Source organism: Bufo bufo, chromosome 3 (genome assembly GCF_905171765.1).
Source record: "Bufo bufo chromosome 3, aBufBuf1.1, whole genome shotgun sequence".
Taxonomy (NCBI): Eukaryota; Metazoa; Chordata; class Amphibia; order Anura; family Bufonidae; genus Bufo; species Bufo bufo.
In genome coordinates, this window is record NC_053391.1 from 387,820,355 (window position 1) to 387,837,249 (window position 16,895).

Below are 16,895 nucleotides of genomic sequence, written 5' to 3' on the forward strand. Positions count from 1 at the left end.
GGATCATTGTCCATCTGCACTGTGAAGCGCCGTCCAATGAGTTCTGAAGCATTTGGCTGAATATGAGCAGATAATATTGCCCGAAACACATCCTGCTGCTTTTGTCAGCAGTCACATCATCAATAAATACAAGAGAACCAGTTCCATTGGCAGCCATACATGCCCACGCCATGACACTACCACCACCATGCTTCACTGATGAGGTGGTATGCTTAGGACTATGAGCAGTTCCTTTCCTTATCCATACTCTTCTCTTCCCATCACTCTGGTACAAGTTGATCTTGGTCTCATCTGTCCATAGGATGTTGTTCCAGAACTGTGAAGGCTTTTTTAGATCTAATCTGGCCTTCCTGTTTTTGAGGCTCACCAATGGTTTACATCTTGTGGTGAACCCTCTGTATTCACTCTGATGAAGTCTTCTCTTGATTGTTGACTTTGACACACATACACCTACCTCCTGGAGAGTGTTCTTGATCTGGCCAACTGTTGTGAAGGGTGTTTTCTTCACCAGGGAAATATTTCTTCGGTAATCCACCACAGTTGTTTTCCGTGGTCTTCCGGGTCTTTTGGTGTTGCTGAGCTCACCGATGCGTTCCTTCTTTTTAAGAATGTTCCAAACAGTTGTTTTGGCCATGCCTAATGTTTTTGCTATCTCTCTGATGGGATTTTTTTTTTTTTTTTAGCCTAATGATAGCTTGCTTCACTGATAGTGACAGCTCTTTGGATCTCATCTTGAGAATTGACAGCAACAAATTCCAAATGCAAATAGCACACTTGAAATGAACTCTGGACCTTTTATCTGCTCATTGTAATTGGGATAATGAGGGAATAACACACACATGGCCATGGAACAGCTGAGGAGCTATTGTCCCATTACTTTTGGTTCCTTAACAAGTGGGAGGCACATATGCAAACTGTTGTAATTCCAAAACCGTTCACCTGATTTGGATGTAAATACCCTCAAATTTAAGCTGACAGTCTGCAGTTAAAGCACATCTTGTTTCTTTCATTTCAAATCCATTGTGGTGGTGTATAGAGCCAAAAAATGTACAATTGTGTCGATGTCCCAATATTTATGGACCTGGCTGTATATGGCCACGTTCAGCGGCAAGTGAATGTATCTCTGGCACACAGTGTCGGTGCCAAGATACATCTGACCACAGACACGTGGTTTAGCAAACATGGGCAGGGAAGGTACATAACTTTTACTGCCCAGTGGGTGAACCTTCTGACGGCCGTCAAGCATGTAACCCGTGGCACCCGTGTAGACTTGATGTTACCGCCACGGATTGCATGCAGGCCTGCCTCTTCTTATCCTCCTCCTACACCATCCTCCCTCTCCTCCTCGGCTGACTCCTCCTTTTCCGCTTTTACCATCTCTTCTGCTGCACCCCCCAAGATTCCCAGAACCTATTTGACGTGCCAGGTGAGACGTTGCAATGCTGTGCTGCGTCTGTTGTGCCTGGAAACCAAGAGCCACACCGCTCCTGCACTCCTTTCAGCTTTGCGGTCACAGGCCGATCAGTGGCAAACCCCGCTCAATTTGACAGATGGTAAAGTGGTATGCGACAACAGTGCCAATCTGCTGAGCACGCTGAAACAGGGCAAAATGGCACATGTGCCGTGCATGGTACACTTCCTGAACTTAGTCGTGCAGCGATTCGTTGCCAAATACCCCGGGGTACAGGACATCTTGTGGTAGGCCAGGAAAATCTCTGACCATTTTAGAAGATCTTACACGGACATGGCTCACCTTGCTGACATTCAGCGGTGACACCACCTGCCCATCAGACGTCTGCTTTGTGACTACCCGACGCGATGGAACTCCACCTTGTATATGCTTGATAGGAAACATGCAGTTAATGACTACCTGTACGAACTCTGCGGCAGGACAGGTTCTGGGAGCTTGTTTTTTTTTTCACCGCGCCAGTGGCTGCTCGCTACGCATGCAGACATCTGTGGCCATATGATTAGATCACCAAACTGGTCAGTCGCAGCCAGGGCATCAGTGACATCGTACCTTACGCCTTCTTTCTGGAGCTTGCATTACATCGTGTCATTGATCAAGCCCTCGAGGAGCAGGAAGATGAGGAAGTCGCAATGCTGGATGAATTCCCAAGGGGGCTACTCCATCTGAGACAAGTCAACAACAGGAGTCTGAAGAGGAGTCAGAGGAGGATGGTGCCGGGGCGGAGGAGGAGCAAGAAGTGCATGCTTTAAACGTTTCTGGGATCCCTGGTGTTGTCCGTGGATGGGGGGAGAAAAACGAGGACGACATTATCCTGGATGATGAGCAGGAGCCAGGCCACTCAACCACTTCCAGTTTAGTGCAAATGGGGACTTTCATACTCCAGTGTTTGAAGAGGGACCCCCGTATAAAAAGCATAAAGGGCAAGGACCAGTACTGGGTGGCAACGTACTTAGACCTCCGGTACAAACACAAAATGGCATAAATGTTACCACCATCACAGAGGGCTGTCAGAATGCAGCACTTCCAGGCCTTGCTTCGAGAAATGCTGCATCCTGCTTTTGCGGGAGCTGGCAGAAGAATTTTCACTCACAGAGTACCAATCCAACAGCACATGCAAGAAGAAGGCGGTTTGAAGATGTGTTGGTCACTTCGGATATGAGATCATTCTTGCAGCCAACCCATCAACAGCCGTCCTCCGGATCCAGCCTCAGGGAACGCCTAGACCGACAGGTGTCCGACTACATCGTGTTAACGGCCGATGTGGACGCTCTGAGTACCAATGAACCCCTGGACTACTGGATGTGCAGGCTTGACCTGTGGCCAGAGCTGGCACAATTTGCCATGGAACTGTTGGCTTGCCCCTCATCCAGTGTCCTGTCCAAAAGGACGTTCAGCGCAGTAGGGGGGATCGTGACCGATAAGCACACTCGCCTAGCTAACGACAGTGTGGACTTCCTCTCATTTCTAAAAATGAATGAGGCATGGATTTCGGAGGAATTCAACACATGTGATGAGTCGACCATGTTTGATTGAATTTCCTCATGACAGCCCACAAATATCCACCACCACCCAGAACAAATCATGGTCCCTGTCTTAGGTAAATACAGCGGCATAAAAGGCCTTTTATGTCCGTTGAATGCCTAATTTTTGGGGCCTGTACTGGCCGACAGTTACATTTTTACCCTGTGACCGCCTAATGTACCTCTAGCCACAGAATCCCAAATTATTTGCTGTTAGGTGAACGCCTATTGGCTAATTTGTGGGGCCTGTACTGGCCGACAGTTACATATTTATCCTGTGAATGCCTAATGTACCACCAGCCACAGAATCCAAAGTTCTTTGCTGTCAGGTGAATGCCTATTGGCTAATTTTTGGGGCCTGGACTGGAGTGGCAAGTTCTCACAACAATACTTAGTGCACCAATCACTAATATCTCATGAGACCTTATAAAATGTGAAGTTGTGTGTACCACGAAAAAATAAATCGCATCATTAGGGATTTTCGCAATGGTGCTTTTTTTAAACACTCGATCTGCATATACAGCGATTGTTCTAACATGCATGTGAATTGTAATCAAATACACTGCTTTAATGAATATTACTTACAGTGATCAGAAATTCTTCCTCAACGTCGCGAAAATTGTTGCCAACCATCTTTTCTGATCGCATCCAACTTCGGTCTGGTGGAAATCCAGTTGCTGTACTAGACTGCGCCTATTTTGCGCATGCGCATAGGCAACAATTACATTGCTGATATTTCGCATTTAAAAAAATAATAAATGGAGATCGCAAATTCGAATAATACATCTGGTATGCACTTCTAGTAAGTATTTGGTGGCTGCAAAGATGACCTGAAGGTATTCTAGATTCGCCTGCCTTTAAAGTGAATGGGGCCTGCCGCGAACTTGCGGTTCGCAAATATTTGATCGCGTTCGCGTGATCGCATTCGTGCACCGTCCCGGCCGATGTTCATCCATTACTAGTTGTGAGTAGTCACAACAACCAGAACTGCATATATGCTGACTCAACATAAAAAAAGGTTTTCTGGCTGGGCTTCATTAACCACATCCAGATGGTTGAAATCACAGTCCAATAACCTGTATCCAGTGCTTCCTTTTTAAAACATGAAGGTTTTATTATAGAAGTAAAATTACAAAGATACAAAATAAAATGCTATAACATATCATATCATGTAAACAGATAAGAGCACTTTTAAAGGTTTATATAACACGTTTCGGGGCTTGGGCCTTTGTTCAGATGCTACTATTAGAGTAAAAGTGTCAGGGAGGGTGATGACTATGATGATGATTGTGTGTTGAATAGGACCTGTGAGCCAGATAGGAGTGCTGAGGAGGATCAGATGCGAAGTATAGTGGCTATGTTGGCAATAAAATGGAGGCAATGTTTGGCCAAAGCCTCCAAAAGAAATGACAGGGCCACATTTGCTTCTATTGTAGTCATCTCGGGAAGTGGTGATGGAGCTGATACTGTGGGCGCATGCTCAAAACGTCCCATACCTAGGACAAGCTCGGCTACCTCTAGCTCTGTGCAAGAAACTCCCACGTAGCATTTTTTTCCCCAAGGTCAGCACACAAAACCACAGCCATGTGCAAGATCCATGGGATTAAAATAAGCCATGGCCATTCAAACACAAATATAAGTATTAGGAGAAAATAGAACTGGCCAGCATTCTCAATCAAAAAAAGTCTGTAATCCTTCTCCTGGTCTTCTTTGTGGCAGCTGGCCTGCATCTCCAAGCAGTACAGTGCCCTTGTCATCATCGGCTGCTTATTCTCCTGCCCAGACTCCTTCTCCTCCTTCTCCTCTGCTCCACCGTGAGAATTCTGTAACGGAATGTGTAGGCCTGAGAAAGCGTCGATTGATATGAAACGGTCGTAGGCCAGTTTGTGTGTATCAAGTTATAAGTATAAAAAATGTTTTTGCATTCTGACAGGCTACCTTCATTTAATAAAATGTAACAAATTGGATAACTGCTCTAAAGCCCAAACTGATACTGGACCTAATATGTAGTCCTGATTGTTTCTACCTAAAGGAAACTTACAGTACTTATTCAAAGAAGTTGGAAGCTGGATTTTGGTTCAACCTTTATTCTTTCACACAAGCCCCCTTCAGATGCTCTTCTCACTGATGGCCATACTTTGCAGAAGCATCTCCTGAGAACAGAGACTAGGCATGTCTATAAGTGCCACGGGCAGATAATCCAGATGTATCCATGCAAAACCCAAGGGAATAACAGTACACATCAAGTCTGCATAATAAATGAGACTAAGCATGACAGTAAGTGCAGAAAAAGTCATCCTCAGGTCTGTCCAAATTTGTTTACAGACATGGACAAAGAAATTGCAGAAAAATGTAACCGACAGGTTTGGGGAGGATACATAAACATTTTATGCCATGAGCAGATACTTCAGGAATACGTTTTCAACAGGTGTTCATAGCCAAAATAGTTTGGTATCGTGTTAGCCAGAAAAATCTATGTGATGTTAAGTATTTTTGCGTTAAAAATGACAAAAGCCGTGATACCTTTATTGGCTGACCAAAATGAATTATGTTTGCAAGCTTTCAGAGCACAGAGGCTCCTTTGTCAGGGAGTTTAAAAATGAATGAATGTCCATCGGTTATTGTTACAGGTGGACAGGCAATAGGGGTTAAGAAGACTTAAGGCTTTTTTACACTGAACCATTTAGCAGGCAACTGCCGGGAAAGAAGCATTCCTTTCTGGCAAGCACCTGTATGCAGCGACCTCCTCCACAGTATAGGGAGGAATGATCGCTAATGCCATCACTCGTCCCCATACATAATCATTGTTTGCCAGCTGCAGAGAGTGTTTAGACGACAACATCTACTGCCAGTAAACAATGATTTTGGTGACCACACAAATGATCATATTATCCGATGATCGATTATTTGGCCAATGTTCGGCCAGTGTTAAGGGACCTTTAGGAGTTAAAGAGACTTAGAGTCAGTCTAAACGGGAGGGGGTGGAAGGATGTCCATGTAATGTTTATGAAGTCTGGTACCTGGATTTATGACACATTACTTGGACACCCTTCCACCTCCTCCCCATTAGACTAACTCCAAATCTCCTTAACTCCTAAGTTTTAACCCCTATTGCCTGTCCATCTAATAACCACAGTTTTATTGCTTTCTTATCTTGATGATGTGCAAACCCTTATCATGATCACATGTTTTACGTGTTGTGCCTTTCTCACAGTCATTCATTTGTATACTGATGAAGGAGCCTCTGTGCTCTGCAAGCTTGCAAACAGAATTTCTTTTTGTTCAGCCAATTAAGGTATCATGGCTATAATACTTTTGTCATTTTTGATGATGGATAGGTAGGAAGTAGATAAACAAGATAGATAGATATGAGATAGATAGATTTTGAAATTCATTTAGTGTTCAAAGTTTAAAAAAAATTCAGTTTGTGTCTTAATCAATTTTACACCAATCAGATATCCTCCAATTGGCCTGAAAATTGCTATGTGAAACTACTACGACTCATATTTTTAATATGTTTTCATTATCTCTTTTTCTTTTCAAATTTTTGTACAAATTGTTGCTGTCTCCTCTACTCCCCACCCTTTAAACTCATTAACATAATGACAACAGTAGTAAATATTGGCAGAGTGACACTGACATTTTAGCTATGGGTAAATGCATGATTGACGGTGTAAAGAGAGAGTGTTTAGACACATTTGCTATGCTTTTTAATATTAGAAAGCTTCCAGAAATTGTCCCTCATTTAGGACTGCCGTGCGTGACATCCGCTGCGTGAACGACAGCCAAGCCCCGCTGCGGACAGCAGAAGCACGGAGCATTAAAATGATTGATAATGCTCCATGCCTCTCAGTGATCTTTTACTACAAAATTGCGGTGCCAACTTTATCTCACTGTGATTTTGTAGTAAAAAGGTCACAGAGGGGCACGGAGCATTATCAATCATGTTAATGCTCCGTGCTTCTTCTGTCCACAGTGGGTCTTGGCTGTCATTCACACAGCGGATGTCACACACGGCATCCGCTCGTGTGAAACAGCCCTTAGGGTGGATGGTGTTTTAATGCACACTGTGTTAGTGGGAAAAAACTGTTGTTTGTTAGGACCATGCGTTAAAAAATTACAACTTTGTCAGTTTGGGTGTTACAACACCACCTGCCACTCTGAAAATCCTATGTCAGATAACACTGGAGGCTGGACAGGACAGCACAGAAAGAGCATACTGGGCCAGTTCCAGCCATTGTTCCAATGTAGCTGTCCAGAAGTTTATGAGTTTATTTTTGGACAGGAAATGACCCAATTTTTTTGGCCTTTGTTCCCCTCCCCTAAGGAGGATGACCCCATACCATGTGTCTGTATTCCCCTATATAAGTTTGTGTCTTTCTGTTATATGTATATGCTCTTGAAAAAGGGATCTATTCCCGAAACGCGTCGAGCTGAATCAATAAAAGACTTCCTACATAGTTTGGAGCCCCGGTGTCATCTTTTTGGGGACCAGGAAGCTAATACTACATCATTTGAAGCGACCTCGGCGGTGGAGGTTGAGGTATAGGTGTCTTGAGCTTTATCCTATGCCCTCCTCCCCGGTGAAGTAAGTACATCTTTTTACCAAGATAACAATAGTGTATTTCACTATAACTGTACAATTTTATTGATAGTACTGGAGTTTATGTGGCGCCCCCTGGGTTTCATCAGGACACCTGAGATACCCGGCTCACCAGCAATTTTACAGAAGTTTATGAGGTCAGGGAACATGATATGTGCTGGAGAAAGGCCAGAGTCAGATAGGACTAAGGCCTCTTTTTACACATCGCACCCACATGGAAAACTTGTTCTTGTGAAAGGGGCCTAAAATAGCAAAGCAGGAAAGGGAGATGGATGTTATTGTCCATCTTGGGACAAATAATCTGGCTTGCAATGAGGTTTCAAAGGTGAAAGAAGCTTTTCACACACTTGGTAATGATATACGGGAGGTTGCATCGACTGTTTCATTCTCTGCAGTTTTGCCTGTGCATAACCTTCAGCATGACAGGCAGATGTGCATTAAGGAATGTATTGCTTAGTGAATTGTGTCTGAACCAAGGGTTTTGCTTTCTATCTCATGTTAGCTCTAGTTGGAATGGAAAAGAACTGTACAAGAAAGATGGTTTGCATCTTTCTCTCAAGGGAACGAATGTCCTCAGTGAACAGTTCAAAGTATTTGCTAAGGAGCATTTAAACTAAAAAAGGGGGCAAGAGAGTAATAATCCATCAGTCCGACTGCCCCCCGGAACAATGCCAGAAGATGCCAGTAGCACATAGGTTAAGAAATGACAAGCTCAGAGTCTTTTCTACAAATGCCCACAGTTTAGGGAATAAGATCAATGAACTTGAGTCTATAATGGCATCTGAGAATATAGATTTAGTGGCTGTTACTGAGACATGGTTCAATGAGAGTAATGACTGGGATATAACAATACCAGGGTTCTCTTTATATAGGAAAGACAGAGAAGGCAAGAAAGGGGTCGGGGTGGCCCTGTACGTGAAAGATAGCACAAAATCTAATCTAATGCAAGTTATAGAGACCAATTTAGAGTCAGTTTGGGTTCGTTGCAGCTTGATAATCATAAGGTAACTCGTGTAGGTGTGATATATAGACCACCTAGCCAAGTCAAAAAATTAGATGATCTACTAGTTGAGGAAATAGCTAAAATGATATTGAAAGGGGAAGTTATCATTATGGAAGACTTTAATCTTCCTAATGTAAACTGAAAAACCAAAATAGCTAGTTCTGCCAGGAGTACAAATATTCTAAATTCTCTACTGGGATTATCTCTACAACAAGTAGTTGAGGAGCCAACTCGGAAAGAGGCCATTTTAGATTTAGTATTCACAAATGGAAATTTGGTATCAGATATTACTTTAGGGGAAAGCTTGGGATTTAGTGATCACCAGTCAGTGTGGTTTACTATAAGTACAGTGACTGAGTCACACCACACAAAAACAAAAGTTTTAGATTTTAGAAAAACTGACTTTTCTAAAATTAGATTAGTGGTATATGAGTCCCTATCAGACTTGAACAGTTTCAATGAAGTCCAGGAGAAATGGGACTACTTAAAAGTGGCACTATTGAAGGCAACAGATAATTGCATTAGGCTTGTCAGCAAAAGCAAAAAAAGGAAGAGACCACTGTGGTACTCAGCAGAAGTGGCCAAAATCATTTAAAACAAAAATATAGCATTTAGTAATTATATTTAAAAAAAAAGGATGACATGGAAATTTATAAGATTAGGCAGAAAGAGGCCACTCAAGTTATAAAAGCTTCTAAGGCACAAGCAGAAGAGAAATTAGCTCAATCAGTGAAAAAAGGTGATAAGACATTCTTCAGATACATAAATAAAAAAAGGAACTTAAAACAAGGAATTACCAAATTAAAAACAAAAGAAGGAAGGTATATGGAAAAAGATAAAGAACTAGCTGACTGCCTCAATGAATACTTCTGTTCAGTTTTTACAAAGGAAAATGAAGGAAAAGGACCTCAGTTAGGGAGAAAGACTAATGAATCTTTTGATGCATGTGTCTTTGCAGAGGAAGAGGTTCTAAGTCAGCTGTCTAAAAATAATACAAATAAGTCACAGGGGCCTGATAGGATACACCCAAAGCTATTAAAAAAGCTTAGCAGTGAACTAGCAAAACCATTAACAGATTTATTTAACCAATCACTGGTAACAGGAGTCGTCCCAAAAGATTGGAAATTAGCAAATGTTGTGCCTATTCACAAGAAAGTTAGTAGGGAGGAATCGGGCAACTATAGGCCAGTAAGCCTGACATCAATAGTGGGGAAATTAATGGAAAACATACTTAAGGAGAGGATTGTGGAACATCTAAAATCCCATGGATTGAAAGATGAAAAACAGCATGAGTTTACGTCAGGGAGATCATGTCAAACTAATCTTATTGATTTTTTTGATTGGGTGACTAAAATAATTGATGGCGGAGGTGCAGTAGACAATGCTTATCTAGACTTTAGTAAGGATTTTGATACTGTCCCACATAGAAGGCTTATCAATAAATTGCAGTCTTTGAGCTTTGACTCCCATATTGTTGAATGGATTAGGCAGTGGCTGAGGGACAGACAACAGAGGGTTGTAGTCAATAGAGTATATTCAGACCATGGTCTTGTTATCAGTGGGGTACCTCAGGGATCTGTTCTAGGACCCATCTTGTTTAATATCTTTATCAGGGAAATTGCAGAAGGCCTCGATGGTAAGGTGTGTCTTTTTGCTGATGACACAAAGATTTGTAACAGGGTTGATGTTCCTGGAGGGATACACCAAATGGAAAAGGATTTAGGAAAACTAGAGGAATGGTCAAAAATCTGTCAATTCAAATTTAATGTTGATAAGTGCAAGATAATGCACCTGGGGCGTAAAAAGCCAAGAGCAGAATATAAAATAAGTGATACAGTCCTAACCTCAGTATCTGAGGAAAGGGATTCAGGGGTCATTATTTCAGAAGACTTAAAGGTAGACAGACAATGTCATAGAGCAGCAGGAAATGCTAGCAGAATGCTTGGGTGTATAGGGAAAGGCATTACCAGTAGAAAGAGGGAGGGGCTCATGCCGCTCTACAGAGCACTAGTGAGACCTCATTTGGAGTATTGTGCGCAGTACTGGAGACCATATCTCCAGAAGGATATTGATACTTTGGAGAGAGTTCAGAGAAGAGCTACTAAACTAGTACATGGATTGCAGGATAAAACTTACCAGGCAAGATTAAAGGACCTTAACATGTATAGCTTGGAAGAAAGACGAGACAGAGGGGATATGATAGAAACTTTTAAATACATAAAGGGAATCAACAAGGTAAAAGAGGAGAAAATATTTAAAAGAGGAAAAACTGCTACAAGAGGACATAGTTTTAAATTAGAGGGACAAAGGTTTAAAAGTAATATCAGGAAGTATTACTTTACTGAGAGAGTAGTGGATGCATGGAATAGCCTTCCTGCAGAAGTGGTAGCTGCAAATACAGTGAAGGAGTTAAAGCATGCATGGGATAGGCATAAGGCCATCCTTCATATAAGATAGGGCCAAGGGCTATTCATAGTATTAAGTATATTGGGCAGACTAGATGGGCCAAATTGTTCTTATCTGCCGACACATTCTATATTTCTATGTAATATACATAATTATGTGTCCATATTCACTATACTCTCCTTAGGCATCTTTCACATGAACAATACGGATTGTGTCAGGATCTGCTTGAAAAAAAAACTGATGGTTTTGCACACAGTCAATTTTGTCTGCGATTGTGTTCAGTGTTTCAGTTTTTCCGCGCAGATGCAATCAGTTTTGGCTGTGTTTTTCACGTATGTGAAAAAAAATAATATATATATATCTCCTAGCAACCATCAGTGAAAAACAATCAGGATGCAATGCGTTTTTTCACTGAAGCCCCATTCACTTCTATGGAACCAGAGCTGCGTGGAAAATGCAGAATATAGAACATGCTGCGATTTTGTTCAGACTAGATTAGTGGCTTTGTCTTTAATAGCTTTTTGTTAGACACTGTCACAAGACTTTCTTTTCGGGTTGCTTGTTTGACACAGAATGGTGTTCTATGACGTTCTCACCAAAAGGACATTACTGAATCCTGCCCCTGATTGGCTGGTCAGGCTGTCAGTCAGCCTCTCAACCTTCAGGACAAGCTCCCCCCCCCACTTCCTTCCAGTGTCATATGAACCTCAATCTTCTTCCTCCCTCCTGGTATTCCCCACCCACTATTTTCACAGTAAAATGGCACTGCGTTCTGTTTTTACCCAATTTGTCAGAAACAATCGGAAAAAAATTCAGATTTGTTTGGTCAGATTTTTGTGAAATTCTTAATGAATCCAATTTGTGTAGAATTGATTTGATCATCTCTAATAGATACAAATAAAATAGATATTGTGTTACTTAACTTTTCTTTTATAGATTGAAAGATAGATAGATAATAGATAGATAGATGGATAGATATGAGATAGATAGATAGATAGATAGATAATAGATAGATATGAGATAGATAATAGATAGATAATAGATAGATAATAGATAGATAGATAGATAGATAATAGATAGATATGAGATAGATAGATAATACAGTAGATAGATAGATATAGATATAGATAAGAGATAGATAGATACATACTGTATTTTTCGTTTTATAAGACGCACTTTTTTCCCCTCCAAAGTGGAGGGAAAAAGTCACTGTGTCTTATAAAACAAATGTGACGCAAATTAGGTGGCTCAGGAGCTCTCACTTACAGCTCCTGAGCCTGCCATTAAACTATTGGGTGGCTTCACTGAAGGCTTCTGCAGCCAGCCCGTGTTTCCTTAGCAAGACCGCACGCAGGGCCGCCATCAGGGGGGTAAAGCCGATAGCCCAGTAAGGGGCCCGGACCCCGGGGGGGCCCGGCCGGTCCCGAGCCATATATATATTTTTTTGTGTCAGTGTGTTAACTTTAAAATCAGTGCTCATCTCTTTACTATCTTACACTGACTCCGGTAACAGGCAGTGCGGGCGGTGCTCTCTCACTGACGTCACGCGCCTGCTCCTCCCACTAGGCGGCGCAGGCGCATGACGTCAGTGAGTGAGCGCTGCCGCCCGCACTGCCTGTTACTGGAGGGAGCTGAATGTAAGGTAGACTAGCGTCTAGTTTTCTGCCAGTATGGATAGGTGCATCATTTATGTGGTTTTTGCCACTGTCCGGTTGTTGTACAGTATAATTCAGCCCTACAGTAAGTCCTGGGGTATCTGAGTATCACGAGCCACAGTTAGGACTTGGGGAAAGGAGACCGCTATAAGCGATGTCCAGTTCTGCAGTGTATTGCACAACAAGTGTCATTACAGATTAGGGGCAATAGGCTTGGTAAGCATATCGTCTCTATTCATGGCAAAAGACTCAATCGCGTAACTAGACTGTCTATCTGGCACTGAGCATCTGATGTTGCATCCAAACCCCACTAGTAAAGAGATGAGCGCTGATTTAAAGTTACTGTCTGCAGCCTGCAGGATACCGATTACAGTTTATAAATGTATACTACTGGGAGCGGCGGGGAGAGGGATCTATGGATGACGGTACTGTTATTGGGGGGGGATCCATGGATGACACTGTTATTAAAGGGGGATCTGTGGATGACCCTGGTATGGAGGGGGATCTGTGCACTGTTATGGGAGGGGGATCTGTGGATGACACTGTTATGGAGGGGGATCTGTGGGTGACACATAGCATAAGATGCTATATACGGTATGTGTCATCCACAGATCCCCCTCCCCATAACAGTGCCATCCACAGATCCCCCCATAACAGTGCCATCCACAGATCCCCTCCATAACAGTGCCATTCACAGATCCCCTCCATAACAGTGCCATTCACAGATCCCCTCCATAAGTGCCATCCACAGATCCCCTCCATAAGTGTCATCCACAGATCTCCCCCATAAGTGTCATCCACAGATCTCCCCCATAAGTGTCATACACAGATCTCCCCATAATAGTGTCATCCACAGAACACTGTTATGGAGGGGGATCGGTGGACGACATTGTCATGGGGTGGATCTGTGGATGACACATAGCATAAGATGCTATATATGGTATGTATCATCCACAGATCCCCCATAACAGTGCCATCCACAGATCCCCCTCCATAACAGTGCCATCCACAGATCCCCCTCCATAACGGTGCCATCCACAGACCCCCCTCCATAACGGTGCCATCCACAGATCCCCCTCCATAACTGTGCCATCCACAGATCCCCCTCCATAACGGTGCCATCCACAGATCACCCTCCATAACAGTGCCATCCACAGATCACCCTCCATAACAGTGCCATCCACAGATCGCCCTCCATAACAGTGCCATCCACAGATCCCCCTCCATAACAGTGCCATCCACATATCCCCCATAACAGTGTGTCATCCACAGATCCCCCATAACAGTGTGTCATCCACAGATCCCCCATAACAGTGTGTCATCCACAGATCCCCCATAACAGTGTGTCATCCACAGATCCCCCATAACAGTGTGTCATCCACAGATCCCCCATAACAGTGTCATCCACAGATCCCCCCCATAACAGTGCCAACCACAGATCCCCCATAACAGTGTGTCATCCACAGATCCCCATAACAGTGTGTCATCCACAGATCCCCCATAACAGTGTGTCATCCACAGATCCCCCATAACAGTGTCATCCACAGATCCCCCCCCATAACAGTGCCATCCACAGATCCCCCCATAACAGTGACTGGAGCAGACCTGCTGATAAACACACCTAGGCCACCGCCAGTCAAGGTAAAAACTTACAGTTGTCAATAATGTAATGTAGTGTAGGGGGTCATGTAATGTTTTGATGCCGAAATGGCACAGATGACCACCAAGAATATCTAAAATTAGCTGGTCAAGTAAAATGTTGCATGAAACAATCATTAAATAGGTGGATGACAAAAAGGGGCGGGTTAAAGGGTGTTGTCAATGGGCTGAGTCAAGGGGGGGCGGCAAAATTAGCTTTCGCCTGGGGGGGGGGTTGGGGGGCCCAGGCCTTGAGCTGTGTAAGGGGCCCCAAAATTTCTGATGGCAGCCCTGACCGCGCGTCATGTGCACACCTGGGACCGTAGCCGGCAGCTCCAGTAAGTGAAAACGTTTCCCCCCTGTCACCTCCTCCAGCCACCAGTCCGCACGTCCGGTGGCGCCCGGGACCGAAGCCCCCAGCTCCAGTAAGCATAAACTTCTCCCCCAGCTGCTGCCGGGGGACCCCCGGGCACCCCGGCACTGACCTGAGCTCCAGGATCCCGTGTGCACTTCTTGTCCATGTGCTGGATGCCTGTCACACTGTGTGCTCCAGCTCCTCCTTATTGTGCCTGCCAGCCCTGCTGCTCTCTGCTCATACACCCCCCATGTACTGCAGTGTATGAGTGGATTCCTATGGATGAGGGGGGTTATAGCCGTATTTAATACAAAAACACATGCCAATTACAGAACAGTCCCTGGATAGTGTTTATATTTAATCTGACTATAACTCCCCTCATCCTTGAAAATACACCAATGTACAGTACCTACAGTACATTAGTGTATTCTTTAGGATGATGGGTGTTATAATTACATAAGTGTCATCCACGGATTCCCTCCATAACAGTGTCATCCACAGATCCCCCATAATAGTGTCTTCCACAGACCACCATTAGGTCAAAACCCACCAAAAGCACACCTTTTGGTTCAAAATAATTTTTTTCTTATTTTCCTCCTCAGAAACCTAGGTGCGTCTTACCATTAGGTGCGTCTTATAAAGCGAAAAATATGGTAAATAGATAGATAGACATTGCTGAACTTGTGTCGAAGCCTCAGACTTCATATTCTCAATGGCCGCACCAAGGGAGACTCTCTTGGTAGATATACCCTAAACTCCCATGTAGGCAACAGTGTGGTAGACTATGCCATCACAGATATGGACCCCAAAAATGTTGGTGGCTTCATAGTCACCCCACAGACGCACCTGTCAGACCACAACCAACTGCTCCTATACATAAAATCCACAAGTAAACTACCGGCACAAACATCTCAGCAGACCGGCCTCTTTAACCTACCTCCATCTTTTAAATGGTCCAAGATGTCAGCCCCAAAGTATATGGAGACCATAAAAAGCGCAGAGATCCAGGAGATGCTCCATAACTTCCATAGGAAAGTGTATGAGCTGAATCCAGAAGGAGTAAATCTCGCGGTAAGGGACTTTAACAATATACTTTGCACCATGGCGGAAATGTCTGACCTCAAAATATGCAAGAAAAGGCCAAAAAAGCAACAACCCAACAGTTGGTTGGACCTGGAGTGTAAAGATATAAGGAAGGCACTAAGAATGGCCTCAAATAGGAAACACCAAGATCCGAACAACCCCAGTCTGAGGGAAGCCTACAACAACATACAAAGGCAATACAAAAATACCCTCAGAAAGAAAAAGCAAGGCAACATCTCAACCAAGCTCCTCCAACTCCAAGATGCTCTCCAGGACAACTGCTTCTGGGAACTATGGAAGCAGATGGACAAAACCAGCAAGAACACCAACCTCCACATCCAAAACGACAACATCTGGCTCCAGTACTTCAAGAAACTTTACAAATCCATTTCGAGGGAGGACCAAAGCCCAGAACAAAAATAAATCACGAAAAAGCTGAAGGATATGGAGGAAAAAATCTAAGATTTCCAAAACCCTCTAGACACACCGATCACGCTGCAGGAGATAACAGAGAGGATCTCAATGATCAAATACAGCCCGACAGGTATCCAGGCCGCATTAGTAAAACTCTACAATGTTGTGCTGATTGCCGGCTACTTCCCCCAGAGCTGGAACCAGGGCATCATTATCCCCATACACAAGGGCGGAGACAGGTACGACCCAGCCAACTGTAGAGGAATATGCGTCAGCAGCAACCTGGGAAAACTCCTCAGCAGTATCCTGAATAAGAGGATCCTCAGCTTCCTCACCCAGCACAACATCCTCAGCAGTAGCCAAGCAGGCTTTATACCAAACCACCACACCACAGACCACATCTACACCCTGCAGAGCCTCATCAAGAGCCATGTCCACAATACAAAGCATGGAAAGATCTATGCATGCTTTGTGGACTTTAAGAAGGCCTTTGACTCAGTGTGGCATCCGGGCCTATTCCTGAAACTTCTTGAAAGCAGAATAGGAGGAAAAACATATGATGTCATCAGAAGTTCCTACACTGAGAACAGATGCAGCATGAAACCTGGAAACCTTCTGTCATCTTAATGAATAAAAAATATCAGATTGGAAAATGGGGTGGTTACCACGTGCCCAGAGGAGATTGAGCGAGAGTTTGTTAAGTATTATAAAACCTTATATACAAACAATAAAAATCAGCAGCATGGA